Source organism: Chelonia mydas, chromosome 3 (assembly GCF_015237465.2).
Source record: "Chelonia mydas isolate rCheMyd1 chromosome 3, rCheMyd1.pri.v2, whole genome shotgun sequence".
NCBI lineage: Eukaryota > Metazoa > Chordata > Testudines > Cheloniidae > Chelonia > Chelonia mydas.
In genome coordinates, this window is record NC_057851.1 from 188,420,402 (window position 1) to 188,439,463 (window position 19,062).

Below are 19,062 nucleotides of genomic sequence, written 5' to 3' on the forward strand. Positions count from 1 at the left end.
TCTGATCTTTCAGTTACTGAAATCTTGAGTTACACTAGGTTTTGGAGAGGAGCTGATTTAAGTTGGCAGTATCTCTATGAACAGCAGCAGAAATACCTGTCTGATCCAAGATGGTGAAAGGAGAGTTAATCCTTGCCTTTTCTTACAGCCAGGAGAGGCTGGGAAGACTAATAGAACTGCATGTGTGGTAGGGAGAAGCAAAGAGCTCATATCTTCCAACAGGTAGGGTGACCAGATGTCCCTATAAAAATCGGGACAGTCCCGATTTTGGGGTCTTTTTCTAATATAGACTCCTATTACCCCCCACCCCGTCCCGATTTTTCACACTTGCGATCTGGTCACCCTACCAACAGGCCATGTGAACACTAACACTCTGTGGCCTTAAAGGGCCAGGTTGTGTCTGGGTTGGCAAGGAGAGGGGATGGTTCAAAAAGTATCCTGTCTTGCATCTTTCCCACACTGGCTAGGTACAGTCACAGGACCTGGCTAAGCTAAAAAGTTAGGTTAACCGAGCTATGTTGCTAAAGGATGTGAAATCCAAACCCCGAGTGGTGTAATTAAGCCAACCTAACCCCCCGATGCAGATAGTGCTAGGTCAATGGAAGAATTCTTACATCACCCTAGCTACCACTTGTCGAGGAGGTGGGTTTCCTATTTCCGTAGGAGAACCTCCTCCGTCAGGCTAAGTAGTGTGTACACTGAAGTGCTACAGTGGTGCTGCTGCAGCTGTCTCCTGTAGTGTTTCAAGTGTAGAGAAGCCCAGAGTCTCCTCACTTCTAGCACCCCCTGTGGCGCAAGATACCCCAAAAGGAGGATTCTCTACACCTTGAAGTCTTTAAACCACGATTTGAGGACTTTAGTAGCTCAGACATAGGTTAGGGGTTTGTTACAGGAGTGGGTGGGTGAGGTTCTGTGGCCTGCGTTGTGCAGGAGGTCAGTCTAGATGATCATAATGGTCCCTTCTGACCTTAGTCTATGATTCTATTTGGCCATGATATTTTCCTGTACTAGCCTCTTACGTTGGCTATGGTGAGAGTGTGGACATGCTCCACCGTAACTCCCTGGGAGCTATCAGATGGATTGTTCTCTCCATTCCTGTGTAAGCCACATTGAGCCCTATATATTTTTATCTCCATCTTACAGATGTGGAAACTGCGGTGCAGAGAGACTAGGTGACTTGACCTAAGTGTCTTGCTGTGTGATAACGTAGGGTTTGTCTACATTTAAAACTGTTAGTGCTTCCGTGTAGATACTACCTACGCCAATGGGAGAATTCTCCCATTGGCGTAGGTAATCCACCTCTCCGAGAGGCGGTAGCTAGGTCAACGAAAGAATTCTTCCATACCACTGTCTATGCCGGGGGTTAGGTCAGCTTAACTATGCTGCTCAGGGCTGTGTATTTTTCACAGGCCAGAGTAACACAATTAAGCCAATTTAATTTTCTAGTGTGAACTAGGCCTTAACCTTAATGTGCCTCAGTTTCCTTATCTTTATTAAAATAAGGCTGATGGTAACTCCCTCAGGATGTTGAGGCTTAATTCACTAACATTTGGAAGCTGAATAGAAATGCAAATTAGTATTCAATTATTAACTAATCTTCAGAGCACTGCTCTGAGGTATGTAAACTGAGGTACAGATGCATGAAACATGATATATGAACTGTTAAAGCACTTTAATTGAGTGTCTTCGGCCGTGTCTACACTGCCACTTTCAGCGCTAAAATTGTAGTCATTCAGGGGTTTGAAAAAACACACCCCTGAGCGACAAAAGGTTTAGTGCTGAAAAGCACCAGTATAGACAGTGCTTTATAAAGCTATCACCGCTCGTTCAGCGTGGGTTTTTTTAATTGCTGGGAGAGCTCTCCCCTGGCGATAAAGCGTGACTACACTGCCCACGTCACAGCGCTGGGCACAACGTGGGCAGTGTAGACATACCCTTACATTCCAATTATCTTTCTGTTTGCTCTGTTTTTCTTTTATATGCAGTACTAAACAATTGGTGGAATTTGTAGAAGTGTGTGCTAGAGGCAAGTCAAAGCAAGGCACTGAGCTTCTGTTGAACATCTGCCTGATATTGGGAGGAAAACTGCATTTGTAATACAGTGAAGTTTCATATCTGTATATATAAGCTTTGTCACTATGGGAATGGATTATAAAATGGCAGGCGTTGATTCCCTTCCAATCAGCATGTATTCATTACAGCATTTACTAAAGCATGTCAGTTAGTTCTAATGCAGTCATGCCCGCAGAAGGATCACCTTGATTTAATTTTTTTTTTAAGTGCATTGAACGGAAACAGATACTATTTGTTCTTCAAAGCCTAAGTGCTATATTTCTAGCTCTTGGCAGACATTGTCCACAAGTACTTCATGTTCCACTGGATTTATGCCAGAAACATACTGCATGTACTGAAAGCATCAAAACCAGACCTCCTTTAATTTTAGACTCTACAGCTAACGTTGATTTTTCTTAGAATTCCTACATTCTAACTACTATCATTTAAAACTTTTTTTCCTTGAAAGACTTTGGGAATGTTCTGTCAGTCCTTACTCAAGTGCCTTGCACCATAGAAGTCAATGGGACTACTCATGTAAGTAATAGCTGCAGGATTGGGCACCAAATTACCTGCTTCCCAATTTGTAAAGTTAAATGAACACAGTGAATTATTTTGTTTAACTCCTGTCTTTCATGATGAAGCTGGGTGCTTTGTGGCTAAGGGTAGACCTGGAGACACAAGCCCCTCAGCTATCCTGCATTCTGCAAATCTTGAGGGACCATTCTGATTACTTAATCTGACCTCCTTTCATTATTTTTATTTATTGTAGTGTCTAGGAGAGAACCAAGAACAGGGCTCTGTGATGGTACCTTCACCCACTGTACAAATGTATAATGAGAGCCCCTACCCCAAAGAGCTTGCAATCTAGATAGACAGCACAAAGTGTATGAGAAAGGGATAGCACGTACAAGTGGAGTGAACAGGGATTATGGTAGGAGGGGATTAGCTAGATGGACAGCCAAAGGTTGGGAAAGAGCAGCAGGGTTGGAACAGACAGCCAGTCTGTGCCAGAGGTGAAGTGTTCTGAGTGAGAACTGCAGTCATCCTCCATGACTACTGGTCCCTGCTTCTCCAGCTGTTACTGCTGGGTGTAGTCTCTGATCAGTTCATCCCCCGCAGTTTCATTCCTGAGGCCATGTGGCTGGGGGAAGTATGGATGCCACCTGGCTCCTAGTGCCTGCAGGAGCAGGGGATCTCCCCTCCACAGTTCCAGGTCTGGCAGGGCTGTAGGGGAGAGGTGGTTTTAACTTGACCCCCTTTTTTACAATGGTCCCTCAATGCAGCAGTACCTGCTTTCATGTACTCAGAAATGCTGTGCACCCTCAACTCTCATTAATGGAAAATGAGGGTACACAGCATCTCCTATGAGTAAGCCTTTAAAGAGGAGGCAGTTCAGTTTCTCGGTTCAGTGGTGGCTACAGACCTGAGGATCCTACAGGCCTTATTAACACCACTTATTGCAATTAAAGTGCATGGGAATGTATTGGCAGGAGTAAAGGATTGCAGTTTGGCCCCTAAGAGTTGTCACAGTGTACCGTATTTTAAGCTATGAGACAGTTTTATTAAGCTAACTAGAAAAAATTCCTACTATGACAGGTTTGTTAATGTTAGTGGACAAATTCAGCTTAGACCAGTTTTCACAATTATTAGCCTCCAAATAATTTCCAGAAATTATTTGTCCCCCCTAAAAACCAGAATTGCTGCTGCAAGGTTTCAGAACTGATTAGGCTGGAAATGATTGTTTGCTTCATCCCTCTTTCCCTTCCATCTCCTAAATTGAGATGTCCTTCAGAGCATCTAGTTATCCTGAGCATGGCAAAATTTAACAGAATGATTAACATGTGGGAAAAGCTTATAGGATATGACTGAAATCTGCAGAAGGCAGACTAAGAATCAAGACACAACAAATTCTGCATTTTGGCTGGGGGTTAGACTAGATGACCCTTGCTGTCCCTTCTAACCTATGATTCTAAGAGAACATTGTAATTCCACTGCTGTAACCTAGAAACTGAATTCAAGATTTTAGTTTACTGCAATACTTGAACATCTGTTTTTTGTTTGTTTAATTTGAACACTTTAACCCTTCAGATAAACTAAGTATTAACCTTGGTATGCATCCTGACTGTGTCTTTTAACTAAGTTCTTTACTTTAGTTACTCATTAAACTGCTAATAGAATATTTATGGTTGTACAATGAAGCAAGTAAGAGTAAATTAGAGTTAAGTTTACAAGCACAACCTTAACTCTGTCCCCTTGTATGCAGACTTGACAGGAAGGTTTATAATTACGTGTTATTTCTCAAATAATGCAATAGAATTCTGTGATATGTATGCCCTTGCACTGTGTGTGTTACCCGCATACATTTTAAAGTCCAAAACCAAAATGTTAAAAACATTTAGATTGCAAAGCCAAGCACTTAAAAGTTGGAAATGTCAGATTTATGGTTGCAAAAGGAGAGAAAGGGAAATAGTGATTCTTAACAGTTTCTATCTCGGCCAAACCTGAACAGAATTTCATAGTACCAAGAAAAGGCACTATTCCCCTGCCAAGAATGGAAAACTTCTCCCCTGAAATTTTTTTTTGTAATAATGTCAAGTGTTGGGCAAGCTAGGTATAAGACCTTATCTAAAGACAAAAGTTGCACTGATTGAATTATGGTTATTTTTGAAATAAAAGTTGGATAGACAAGGTCTTGGGGTCACTACCAACTCCCTCTATAATGCCAGACCTACTCAAGTATGTGTGGTAACACTGTACTGTCACAGCTGCAGTTTATAGAATGTATAAGCATTCCTATTACTACACAAGAAGGGATGCTTTCCATGTGACCAGCATTCATTCCCACCTCAGTTGTCCAGCACCTTGATGCTGTCCTATTTCCTGTGTGTGCCAAGCTTCTGTCAGGCCTGTGTATTGAACCTGGATCTCTCGCCTGGCCTTGCAAAAGCATTAGGCCATTGACTCTGCTGACAATATTTTAATTGTAATAGTTTTGTTGCACTTTCACATGTGTGAAGCTGTAACATGCCACTATTTCCTGTCTTTGAAAAATACTACTTATTGTAGAAACTGGAGTAGACTTAGTTACTCGGCATTATTAGGATTGGCAGTCATTTTATGGCAGGGTTTTTAAGTTTCAGAAGTCTGTTTGTAAATTGTTAGCATGTTGAAACTGTTTAGTCAATTGAACCGTTTTGGATAACTGAGCATTTGAGTTTGTGGAATACCACTGCACTAGACTATTGATGGAACACAAGGCATATACCATGTTGGAAAAGACAAACTAAGTACCAAAATGATGACTTTGTTTTCAAAGTCGTGTGTGTGTGTTAGCCTTCGGTTTTGTGAAACCTTAGGCCCCATCTGCACATAAGAGAACAGCTCCTTGCTGACCGTTTTGAACAGGCACCCCTACCTGGTACTCCTCTCAACTGGTAGTTCTGTTTAGCTGCTAGAGTGGATGGGCATAACAGCGCTTCCTGTTATGGTGTTGAAAATTATTTTCTTCTGTCTACACTAACAACTAAACTGAACTCAACAATAGAGGGGCCTATAGTTCAAAGTTTTTGTTATAACAGCAACAGGCCGTTTTCCCAAAGCAGATGGGGCCTCAGATCACATACCCTAGATCCAACTGGAAGTGCAGTCTCCAGTCATATTGTTTTTGGACATAGTGAGTTTACATTCACATGCAGCCTAGCAGCATGCAGTGCTATAACATGTCAGCTAGCACCCACACTTTTAATCTTTTCCTTCATTCAAGTTTTTAGTTTAATGTGATAGACATTATTATATTCATCCAAGATAAACAGTTTTGTCCATTAACTGCTGTCCAAGTACATATTAGAAATAATGCTCTCTGATTAAATGCACTCTTACAGCTCCATTGGCAACAAGTCTTTCTTTCAATTACCTCTTAGGATTTTAATTGAGATGGTATCATTTGTATAAGTGTTAGATCTACATGTATTTGTATTTCCTTATTACTTGTGGTCTTTAACCATACTTAATGCTGGGCAAATATTGTAGTCCTGTATGAAAGGAGGGTGTGTGGGAAAACTAAATGGAGAAGCCAGGGGAAGTATCATTAAAGTTTATTCCTTTAAACTTAGAAAGCTAGTATAATACAGCAGCTTCTAAAAAGCATACAGTGTACCTGAAAGTGGAAGACCCTCCCCCCCGCCCCTGCTGATATACCCAAAAGATGAAAAGGGGAGGCATATTATGCTGAACAGGACTGACAACCCTCTGCTGCCTTCCTTTGTGCTTTGATAATGGACTGCCACGTAAATCTCCTACACTGGTTGACTTATACAGTGGATCCCCTTTGCCAGTCGTATTTGGTTCAAACTTCTTGCCCTTGCCTTCAAGGCCCTGTGCATCTCTGCCCCTGTCTGGATCTCTGGTTTCATTTCTTCCCATATCCCTCTGACCTCCTTGCTCTGCCAGTGATGCCAGCCTTCGCATCCCCTCTGTCCGATCTGTTTGCTTATAACTGTTCCACTTGCTATGGTATCTGAGAGCCTCCCAAAAGGGAACTAAAATCACAATAGGTCATGGGGCTGATCTGCTGCCTTAATTCCACTGGGGAAGTTGAGGTTACATGGTGATTTTGCCACCCTACACATTGAACTTGGCTCCAGTCTACCAGATTCCCTTTTTTCATTATTCAAATCGCTCCTAAAGAATCACTTCTTTTCGAAGCCTACAAACCATAACCCATGTCGGTCAAAGAAGGAAGCAACAAGAGACGTGCAGATGAGAGGAAAAAATTACCCTAGTGGAACCATCATGGCAGGAACACAACAACTTTAATCAGTGTGATCCTTTTATTGTAACCCCATCCTTTGCTTTCCCTGGCCCTTTACCTTCTTTCCATCATTCTTTGCTCTTGCACAAATTAAACTCCTTGGAGAAGGATCAGCATGTAAAGCACCTACCATGTTTTTGGTAATGTACAAGTAATAGGACAGAGCCAAATTCTGCCCTAGGTTTCTCTGGCTTTACATCGGTGTAACTGAAATCAGAATTTGGTCCACAGTGATCAGGTTAAATACTGTGGGCCAGATTCTGCTATCCTTACTCATGAGTAGGATCGTACTCAACAAGTAGTCCCATTGCTCAGGGTGAAGAAGGGTATTAGAATCAGGCTCTTAATTATAAATGCAAAAACTTAAGACACTATCCTTCAAAGTCCAAGAAATTTAGTTATGGCTGGAACTCTAAGTTCACCCTCTTTTACTTACTATGCAGGGTACCAGATACGTGCAGTGACATGAGATCAGAGAGACACCAGTTTTTTAACCTCAAGTTCCTGTTGAAATAAATGAGTTGTCTAGTAAGGACTCACTACATGCTGTCACCTGTTATTTTTAATGTGACTCTCCCCCTTAAGACACTCCTACAAATCTCACTTTTCCCAATTCATGTTCCATTCCCTACCCTTATGCCTCACTAGATAATCGTTTAGTTTAGGTCAACTATGATTAAACATTAAAAATTAATTGATCAAACAAGTAAAAAACTATGGGACGAACAAAGCAAGTGTCATGTGTAACTTCCAAGTCTCTTTTTTGCATATTGCACCCTTTCTCTGCTTTTCCTAGTATTAGTGTGATCAGCCTAAGGCTCATTGCTAGGGGGGAGGGCTAGCTCAGTGGTTTGAGCATTGACCTGCTAAACCCAGGGTTGTGAGTTCAATCCTTGAGAGGGCCATTTAGGAATCTGGGCCAAAAATTGGGGATTGGTCCTGGGGTTGGACTAGATGACCTCGTGAGGTCCCTTCCAATCCTGATATTCTATGATTGACTCAACCCCCATCCTCTTCTAAGGCGTGGGGTCCTCTAATGTTTCCCACAGTATTCTTGTCAGCAAGTTAAAGAAGTATGGGCTGGATGAATGCACTATAAGGTGGGTAGAAAGTTGGCTAGATTGTCGGGCTCAACGGGTAGTGATCAGTGGCTCCATGTCTAGTTGGCAGCCGGTGTCAAGTGGAGTGCCCCAGGGGTCGGTCCTGGGGCCGGTTTTGTTCAATATCTTCATAAATGATCTGGAGGATGGTGTGGATTGCACTCTCAGCAAATTTGCGGATGATACTAAACTGGGAGGAGTGGTAGATACGCTGGAGGGCAGGGATAGGATACAGAGGGACCTAGACAAATTGGAGGATTGGGCCAAAAGAAACCTGATGCGGTTCAATAAGGATAAGTGCAGGGTCCTGCACTTAGGACGGAAGAACCCAATGCACAGCTACAGACTAGGGACCGAATGGCTAGGCAGCAGTTCTGCGGAAAAGGACCTAGGGGTTACAGTGGACGAGAAGCTGGATATGAGTCAGCAGTGTGCCCTTGTTGCCAAGAAGGCCAATGGCATTTTGGGATGTATAATGGGGGCATAGCGAGCAGATCGAGGGACGTGATCGTTCCCCTCTATTCGACATTGGTGAGGCCTCATCTGGAGTACTGTGTCCAGTTTTGGGCCCCACACTACAAGAAGGACGTGGATAAATTGGAGAGAGTCCAGCGAAGGGCAACAAAAATGATTAGGGGTCTGGAACACATGACTTATGAGGAGAGGCTGAGGGAGCTGGGATTGTTTAGTCTGCAGAAGAGAAGAATGAGGGGGGATTTGATAGCTGCTTTCAACTACCTGAGAGGTGGTTCCAGAGAGGATGGTTCTAGACTATTCTCAGTGGTAGAAGAGGACAGGACAAGGAGTAATGGTCTCAAGTTGCAGTGGGGGAGGTTTAGGTTGGATATTAGGAAAAACTTTTTCACTAGGAGGGTGGTGAAGCACTGGAATGCGTTACCTAGGGAGGTGGTAGAATCTCCTTCCTTGGAAGTTTTTAAGGTCAGGCTTGACAAAGCCTTGGCTGGGATGATTTGATTGGGGATTGGTCCTGCTTTGAGCAGGGGGTTGGACTAGATGACCTCCTGAGGTCCCTTCCAACCCTGATATTCTATGATTCTATGATTCATCAGCTACCCTAGGAGAAACATGGAAATCAATGGGTTGGAGGTTAGGTTAGGCAGGTAAAAATCCTTTTAGTGCATTATTTAAAGTTAATGGAAAGTGATATCATGATAATGCTGAATTCTTTTGAACTAGTTTTTACACCTGATTAATATTAATGAAAGTGAGAGAAGAATCATGCCCATTGTATCTGATCTCTTCTAGGATTGAAAATCTGTTTTGGGACACAATTTTGAAAACCTTTTTTTGTTGATAGTTGTTTATTTTAAGTATCGGTGGACTAGAGCTGATAGGGCCCATAACGGTGATGCAGATGAATTCTGAAAACCATCAGCTCTAATAATACTCTTTATCAATGTTGGAGTTTTTCTCTGTTAGCTTTGGGGCAGGAGGAGGATGTGCAGGTACTTAACGCATAACATGGATTGTTTTTAAATTTGTAAAGTTTTTTTTAATTTTTAGTCTCAGCAAATAATTAAATTGCTCCTTAATTGACACTTGCTGCACAACTGTCTTGAAGCTTATGCCTTGAAATGTTGTTGCAAAATACATAGCCCTCTGGTGCCTAAGTCGTCTTGAACAAGATGTGAGCAAAATAAAAAAAAGGCCCTCATTTACTTCAGATTTACAACCATGGAATGCCATTAACTTCAGTCTAGTTACCCCAATTTGCACCCGTGTAACTAAGACCAAATTTGGCCCCAAGGGTTACTGCTAGCACCAAATCTCATACTGGACATTAAATGAGACATGATTAATGACTTATTTCATACCCAAGGTGACAACCCTGTTCTATAATTTTTTCTTCACTGTGGATCACTTCCTTAAACATAGGTCCTTTGTGGACTGTCTCCCTACCCAGTCCTATACTGATCTCACACCTTTCTTGTGGCTACTACAAAACCTGTTTATAAACAAAAAGTAATGTTTAGATGGTCTGAAGACTGGACAGAAGGAAGATAAACTTGTTTTAATGTGAATATGTTTACAGTACTGCATTTCCCCTGGTAACCTGCAGTCCCCACTGCTCTAGTCTCTCTGGATCACTCAACAGTTTTGTTCTGCTCCTGTTTATTTTCTGCCTCTGCAGTTTGTTGTCTTTACATTGAAATGTACGCAGAAGAAAAGCAACAAAGACAGGATCAGCCAGAGAGGTGCTGTGAGTTGTTTTGATTTTAAAAGCCTTTTGGGGAAAACGGGAATCCTGGACTGGGCTCCAACTATCAGGAAGCACCCTGTTTGAGGACCTGACCATTCCTTTTCCATTGTAACAGAAGCAGCTCAGTGGGCTGCTATTCTTCCATAGAAGACAGCTTTGAGAGCCACTGTTTTTTAAACCATTCTCCAGAGTGAGTTTTCTGAGTCAGTGGTACGTCTGGAAATTGCTCTAGTTGTTGCTGCTTTGTTCAGCGAAGTACAGGGCAATATATATCGTGCTCTAATTGAGTTACAGTACTTGGAACATTTCCCCTCCCACCCCCCAACCGTTTTTGTAAGGAGGGGAGGTGGAAGGATTTGAAAACCTGAAAATGTCTGCCATTATAGTCAAATTGTTTGCAACAAAGCCTTTGTCTACCCACAAGGTTACTGGTATAGGTAAAGCAGAATATGTGCTTATCAGTAAGGTTTATTCCCCATACAGGAAGGGGAATAAACCTACACCAGTATAAGGGACCTTTGTGTCAGGTTAACTACGTCAACAATACAGTCATACCATATAACTATACCATTTAAAAGAAAAAAATCGCATCCTAACCAGAATGTTTTTACCAGTGCAAACACTTTGTGTAGGTTAGGTCTCAGTAGGAATGGTTCTTACCCTTCTATTCTTTTCCCCATGCCATATTTAAATGTGCTGTACTGCACTCATTTAAAAAACAAAAACAAAAAAACTTACGGTTGTTGATTGATCGCAGTTAATTCACATGATTAACTAAAAAATGAATCATAATTGCGCTGTTAAACAATAGAGTCGATTGAAATTAAATATTTTTGAATGTTTTTCTACATTTTCAAATATTGATTTCAGTTACAACACAGAATACTAAGTGTACAGTGCTCACTTTATATTTTTGATTAGATATTTGCTCCATAAAAATGATAAAAGCAATTGTATTTTTTCAATTCACCTCATACAAGTACTGTAGTGCAATCTCTTTATCATGCAAGTGTAACTTACAAATAATTATTAGATATGTTCATGGAGGATAGGTTCATCAACAGCTATTAGCCAAGATGGTCAGAGATTCAGCCCCATGCTCTGGTTGTCCATAGCTCTGAGTGGCAGAAGATGGGAGTGGATGATGGGATGGATCACTCAATATTGTCCTTTTCTATTAATTCCCTCTGAAGCACCTAGCATTGGCCACTGTCAGAAGACCGGATACTGGGCTAGATGGGTCATTGATCTGAGCTAGTATGGCTGTTACATTTTTATGAGTGAATATCAGTTTTCATAAGAGCAGGCATTTTGCAAACAGTTTTGCACAAATGTTTGTGAATAGTGAATAAAGATACAAATGTGTTCAAAGTGAGCAGCTGTTAGTGTTTAGAAACGTTTTAATTTCAATTTACATATCATTCAACCAGCAGTGATGCTAAATTATTCCTGACAGAGGTGGTTTATCAAAATTTATTCCTCAAGAGCCTGTTTCTTGCCCTTGGAGTGGCTCAGATTGCAATAAATGGCTGACTTTAAAAAAAAAATAAAAAAATTAATTCCTAGGAGGAGAAACCTCTCCCCAAACCACCCTACAAGATCTACTCCCCAGCCCTTCCAGGTATACAACTTGGAAACCGTGCTGTTCTATCAGTTTATACTCAGTGCAGTTTTCAGAAGCATAGTGTAATCATGTCCGTCAAATCACCTTAATATTTGCCTAGTGGTGTTGCCTGCTTCTGGTTATGAGAGCGTTTTTTTTCTTTGAATGTGTGAGGGGAGTGTATAGATTTCCAAGTCATTGGTAACCCCCACCCCCAAGCAAAAGCTTCCCGTGGACATGGAGTTCTGTTACCAGCAAAGAGGGAATTTGTTGCAGCAATCCTTTGTACTACCAATATTTTAACATCACTGGGCCAGATGCAGTGTTGGCAGGTGCTCCACAAACTTCACCACACATCTCTGCTGATAAACTGCAGTCCTAACCTGTAATATGCCTCGGCCTCACTTGAGTTAAGACTTTGTGAGGTGATTTTGATACAAGTGGATATCCATCAGGGCTGTCAAACTTAGCCACCTTGTGACTTAAAACATGTTTCAGTGGACCAATAGCCTAGTGAACTATCCTTAGGCTTGGCAGAATAAGATATGAATTTGATTTTTATTTTTTATAATTTTGATGGATGATATGGATTTTTATTAAGGATTTTTTCCTATTTTTATCTCTGGAAACTTTCACAGTTGTGCAAAATTGTGGTGGGGGGGGTGTCAGACTACAATTATTTGAAGACAGTAGACACTAGGATTCAAAAAGTTAAAGCTTTATAACCGTTAATACAAATTGTCGACGTCACATGTCTAACTATACTAAGTAAATATCCTTAAATCAAACTCAGTTCTCAAGCAGTATTTTTCTATCTGTATATATTGATTATTATTATAGATGGAAATATTTTCAGTTTGTGTGCATGGTGAAATTGACATTGAAAATCAAATCCTTCTAAGTTTAACTATTCACTATGGCCACACCGGAAAACTTTCTATGGGTAACATAATTTGTAACCTAGGGTGGTGTGAAGTGTCATGTATCAGATGTTTGAAAAAGATATTTGATCACTGCAACACCTTTTTTATTCTGAGGGCCAAGATGAGGTGGAGGAAGCACTGGACAAACCTGTTTACATTAGGTTCTTCACTGGGACTACATTTGCAACATGATCAGCTATTCTCATGAAAAGGACTGCATTCAAGCTCGGAGTTCTTAAAATTTACTGGCATCTAGGCCAAATCCTGGAATCTTCACTAAGGCAAAATTCCCAGTGAGTTCAATGGACTGAGTAGGGACTTTACGATTTTTCTGTTTGAAAATAATGTATGTTAAATGCTGTTTGAAAATGCTAAGGGCCAAATTCTGTTCTCACTTTGGATTTATGCAGTGTAATACTTTATATTTACATTGGTAATGGGAGCTGAATTTGGCCCTCATATGGGCTTATTAGGAAAAGAGTGCTCTAATACAGTGTACCCGAACATCAGAGTGTACTGTTGCCTACAATGTCCCTCCATCTTAACATTCTGTACTAAGCATTTTCTGACTTGCTCTCTCCACCCACACATCCGTGAAGACAAGTGAAGGCTCAGCAATGAGACTAGTGGATTTTGAGAACATGATTTTTAAAAAACAAACATGCCATTTTGTTGGAACAAAAAATACTCACTTTTGATGATTGCATTATTCCACTGTAAAAGAAATGAGTACTCTTCAGTGAGTAAAGGGTAAACAAACCTTTGAAAACAGGAAAGCATCTGGACAGGCCTTCCCAAAATCAGGGACCTGGTCTCCATGGACAGTCGGTGGGGCACCTGGCGTATCTGGCCATGGAATGTTGGGTGTTTTTATCAGCTGTCCCATACACTTCTGGGATAAGTCTAGATTTGTGCTTTAGTGGTTTGGTGGCTTGAATTGCATGTGGAAAGCAAACATGAAAATATTTTTCTAACATTGACTGTAATTAGAGATGGAGAAGGACGGGTGTCTGATCTGCATATGGGTGAAGGGGGCTCCTGAGTGGGGACAGTGCTGTCTCCTCACTTGGTTGCTGCCTCTTGGGTTCTGGCCGCAAGTGAACATGGGGAGCAGCAAGAGAATCAGCTGTCTACTTGGCAAGTATCATTTCACCGCTGGTGGCCGGGAGGATGAATTGCGCAGGGAGTCCTTGTTGGATGCACGAGATCCTAGCTGGGATGTGGCCTGGCATAATTGGGGCGCTGTGTGTGTCATTTGAGAAGCTGGTATTTTCACTTGGCATCCCTGAGTAAAAGTTTACAGTTTAAGGAAAAACATGGATTGTCAATTCCCACTTGAAACCCTAAATTCAGTTGTAAAAGTCCACGAAAAGTTGTATGTAACTGGTTTTAAAAAAAAAAAACATTCTCAGTCAGTTTTCAGAACTGGATTCAGTTCCCATAACTGTTTGATGCTCGAAGATTTGCACCCTATGCAAGCAGTGTTTTTTGTGCTCATTTTTCATTCTAAGTGGCTGTTACTGCAGAAACACTTAAACAATTCAAATTTTTGAATATTTTTAAGCTTTGCTGCACTAAAGCATTAGGGGAGTGGGAACCAACTCTACATTACTGAATCTCCATTTGCATCTGAAAACAAGACTGGATTTTTGTCCCAAGTGTATATAATTTAGGGATTAGAATCCGCCATTAAGATTTTCTTGCTACTGTTTGGTAATTTCTTTGTATTTTTTTTCTTAAATTTGGATATGGCTAGACATTGTGTATAGGTGAACAAGTGGTTGCCACATCTTCTAGAATTCAGTAGTCTGTATATTTCTATATGCAGCAAACCTCTTATCCAAATCAGATTAGAAGGGTAGAAAGTAGTGTCATTTTTCTATACATGTGGTACATAAGTGAGCTGCCCATAAGGCAGTAGAGGTAAAGGACAGATGAGATTAAAGAATCAGAGGCACAATAGTTCTTCTCTAACCCTTAATAGAAAGGGAGAAGATAAATAATTGAGGGAAACATTTAAAACAGAGGTTCTCAAACAGTGGTCCGTGGACCAACAGTGGTCCATGAGCTTCATTCAGGGGGTCCGCGGATAGTTCCCTCTAAGGTGCGCACCTGGGTGGCCGCACACAAAAGAATAAAGAGCCACCCACCTAATTAGTGGAGCTGCGCAGGCGTGGCTCCACTAATTAGATGCCTGGATCCTGGAGAAGACCCTCATGTAAGGTGAGGTGGGGGTCTTGGGGGGGAATAAGGGGTAGGTGGGAGGGGGCAGTGCGGGGCAAAGAGGGGGTGGGGGGAATTTGGGATGTGCAGGGTGGCCAGAGAAAAGAGACAACTTTCCCCAGCTCCAGGGCTTCGGCTACCAGGGAGAGACCCCTCCTCTGTCCCAGCCCCAGCTCGGGGGCTGCTGTGATGGGGGATAGAGGGAGAGACCCCACTTCTTCCCAGCCCCAGCGGGGGGGAGAGCACACGTCCATCGCATTAGAAAGGTAAGACTACTGATATTAAGATTGTGCTTTTATTTGTAGAACCAAAAAAAGTTTGTTATATAGCGCTTTTATCCAAAGCGCTTTACGATAGTTAGCTAATGGTACAAACAACATTTGGAAAGAGCATTAAGTGGTGCGCCAAGACCCTCAGCAATTTTCAGGTGGTCTGTGGGGGAGGAAAAGTTTGAGAACCACTGATTTAAAACATAGGCACGGTGCTGTTTGTAATCTGGAGTCAACGGGTTGCCATGGAATGGTGGTCTGTTAACTTGGTAACTTCAATATGCAAGAGAATTTAGTCTTCACTAGTTAAATAATTGTGCATTATATAGACAGAGGATGCTGTACTAAAGACCATCCTTGTTAAGTAATGTCTTGCCTTGAGAGACACATACTTTGATTATCAGAAGGCCACCTCTGTTAAGCAGTCCATTTTTATTGCTCTCTGGAGGCATTGCTTAAGGCATACTTCTATGTGTTAGAACAACCTTAGAAAATATATGAATGGTAGAATATTAAAAATCTAAATATTAGAAGAAACTTGGACAACAATTTTAGCCCTGCATTCAAGCCGCTCCATGCTGTGACCCATCTCTGTAACCTACATATGGATAGCTAGTAGCAATAGAAATGTATTTGCCTTTTGTAGAGAACTGGGCACTCTGTGGCCTGCAATGTGCAGTCAAGATCATGGTAGATATCTGGAGTGTGTATGGATAAATGGATCCTGCACTTGCATGTGGAGGGCGAATGAGTAAGTATGCCGATAGTCTGTCTAGAAAGGATGGATGGTGTTTTGGATTGCATGTGGAAGGTTAATGGAGAAATGTTGCCTGTTGCCGAAGGTGGGATTGAGGAGAACAGTTCTTTGGTTTGCATATTTGGGGGAGATGTTTGTTGTGGCCGTCTCTCAAAAGGAGAGTGAATTGGAGGAGGGTATGTCATTGGGGAGTAGCTCATGTAGTGAACTGATCATACATTAGTAACTAAAATGGGAGACAGAGTGGTGGGGATATCTGGCTCCTACTGGAAATATACTTTCTCTCACACTGTAGTTTTTTGGTAAGGGGTATCTCCAGGGTGTCTACCCCAGGAGCAGTCAGACCATCTCCACTCTTTTAGGGTGCCAAAACAGCCATGGATGTTTCTAAGACAGAAGTATCAAATGCATTCCGTGGAGAGGGCCATACTCCATTTTTAGCTATGGTCTGTGGGTGGGGTATAACTTAGGATGAAACACCAGCTTTGATCTACAGAGGCACTTCAACTGGTGTCACTGGGAGGAGTGCACAAAGAGCAAGGGTGGAGCAGGACTTTTATATAGCAATTAAAGGTGGGACTTTCAGAAGTTCTGACTAAGTGTTGGCCTAAACTCTGCAAGACTACAATCATTGGCTTCAATGGGAGTTTTACCATTGGCTTCAGTGCAGACAGGGCAAGTGCACAGAGCTGTAGAAAATCCCATCCTAAACTTTAGTCCTTGTGGTTATTTCTTTCTGTACCTTATTCTCACACTCAGTATCACTCAATGTAAACATGTTCTCCTTCAGGACCAGTGCAAATTCTGCCCTTTCTTTCATTTCCTTCTCCGTTCTCATTCCTCTCGGTGTGGTCTTCTTCCCCCCCTCACCCTCCTGCCTTCCTTCTGCATTTCCTTCTCTGCAGCAACTCCCAACTTCTGGGCTTTGTTCCACTCCTTGTCCATCTATCTGCTAACATTCTCAAAAGCAGTGAAATAGTTTATCATTGGCTTTTAGAGTTAATATCTCTCCTTATCCCACCGTTAATCTCACTGAGAGTTCATACCTCTTGGAACCATTGTTTTCCTGCTGTCTGCCCCACAAGGGGAGATAACCACTTATTAGTTTGCCCTTGGTTCAGATATTCAAGGTTTTCTTACAACCTTGATGGCTAGAAACTTGTTACTTATAAAATGAAAGCCCCTCTTCTGAACTGGTCACACCACTCACAAAAGCAAATGTAAAAAAAACCACCTGAGCCAGCAGCAAAGCAGTGGAGTCAGAACAGCAAGGGTGTATATCTGGGAGAGTTATTCAGTGTCCGGGCAAGACCCTTTCTCTGCAGTTAGGGTCCACTACACAGAAATGGCAGTGAGATCTTGTGGGGAGATTCTCCATTGTCCACATCGCAAACAATTCACAGATTCTGGCCCCCTTGGCAGCATCTCTGCTCAGGGAAATATAAACAGGACAGGAGTGTGAAAAGTGAGGGCTGGTGGTATCTGTGGGGAGTGGAGTTGCACAAGAGAATTGCACTCCAACTAGTGCTGCAAATAGCCTTGCTTTCACGAGTGCCAGATTAATCAAAGGGCTGGTCTACACACAGATTTTGTACTGCTTTAACTATATCTGTTTGAAACTGGTACTGTTAAAGCTGTACAATTCCTTAATGTACATGAAATTACATCAATATAAAGGTGTGTTTAAGCTGTGCCATTATAAGGTAGCTTTATACTATATGGCAGCATCCACACGAGAAGCAGTCCTGATGCTATTTTGGTTTTTTAAATAAATCCCACAAAAACATTGTATAAAACTTCTGAGGATAATCATGAACCTGTGAGACCAGTTGAAAATGGGATTGGATTTTTCCCCCATGTCTCCTCATGCCAGAGGTAGACTGATTTATAACCATCAGTGAAAGATTATATTTATTTGACCAGGGAAGAAAGTTGGACTGTTTCCCCAAACAGATAAGAGATGTTGGGCCAAAGTCTGAACTCTTACTGTGGTGCAAATCTGGTCTAACTGATTGGGTCTGAATCTCGCCCCAACTTTGCACCCTGTCTAGTCATTTACACGTGGGCAAAGAGATGGCCAAGTGAGCATTGAATGGTAGAGGCTACCAATGTCTTACACCCACTTTGCACTTACTTTGCTCAAATGTTAATAATCACTTGAGATGTAAGACAGTAAAGAATCAAGTCCATTGATTCAACAGGATTTGCTTCAGATTTACTAGAGTAAGGGTATGTCTGCACTGCGAAGTTGTCGACAAAACTTTTGTCTTTCACGGGTACTCCCTCCTCCTTCCCCCCACCCCCCGGTGAAAGACCAAAGTTTTGCTGACGGAAGTGGCAGTGTGAGCGCTCCTGCCGACAAAGCTAACGCCGCTCGCGGGGCTGGAAGTATTTTGTTGGCAAAAGTACTGACAAAGAGCTTTTACACATGCTGACTTTTAGGTAAAAGCTGGGTGGTGTAGACAAACCCCAGAGAAGAGATCAGAACCTGGCCTCGTATGTGCTATGGGAGTGAGCCCGTAAGAAGCAGCTGGCCAGCAGTGTCTGGTGTCTGATGTCTGAAAGTGGATAGACACAAGTGGCATGTGTAGATGTGTTTAGAGCAGGTAAAGATCCAAATGTATCTGGTTTAAAATAGGATTGGCAATGCCTAAGGGCTCGTCTGCACTGCAAAATTAGGTCAATTTAACTACACTGCTGAGGGCTATGAAAAGTTTCAGGCCCTGTGTGATGTAATTAAGACGGCCTAAGCCCAGAGTAGACACTGCTAGATAGACAAAAGATTTCTTCCGACGGCCTAGCTATCGCCTAACTACTGTAGCATCTGAACCATAGTGTCACAGCTGCAGTGATTCTGGTGTAGGTGTACCCTGAGGAGTGTCATTTGTTGCTATCTTAGTAGGTACTATATTAGGGAATTGTTTTTGATGTGGGAGGTGAGGAAAGCTAGTTTGGTTAAGTGCTAATTTAAAAAACAAGATCAAACCGTATAGTCTGTATCAATACAGTTATGTAAGTAAGACTGACCAGAAATAGGACAGTCTCTGAGATGCCAATCCAGAAGAATTGCTAGGGATCAGGCTTGTAGAATACAGTTTTTA

General features: G+C 41.9%; 1 protein-coding gene across 2 annotated transcripts in view; it reads left to right on the forward strand.

Moving 5' to 3' along the window:
- Nucleotides 1-19,062, forward strand: part of PELI1 (pellino E3 ubiquitin protein ligase 1) — a 57,449-nt gene that overhangs the window by 9,507 nt on the left and 28,880 nt on the right. Inside the window, exon 1 of one of the 2 annotated variants that reach the window (XM_037896067.2) lies at nucleotides 11,237-13,005. The exons of the other annotated variant lie outside the window; for it this stretch is intronic. The gene's annotated coding sequence lies outside the window, so the exon portion shown is untranslated. Of the gene's footprint in view, nucleotides 1-11,236; nucleotides 13,006-19,062 lie in introns of those variants that run through there. 2 annotated transcript variants of the gene reach the window in all.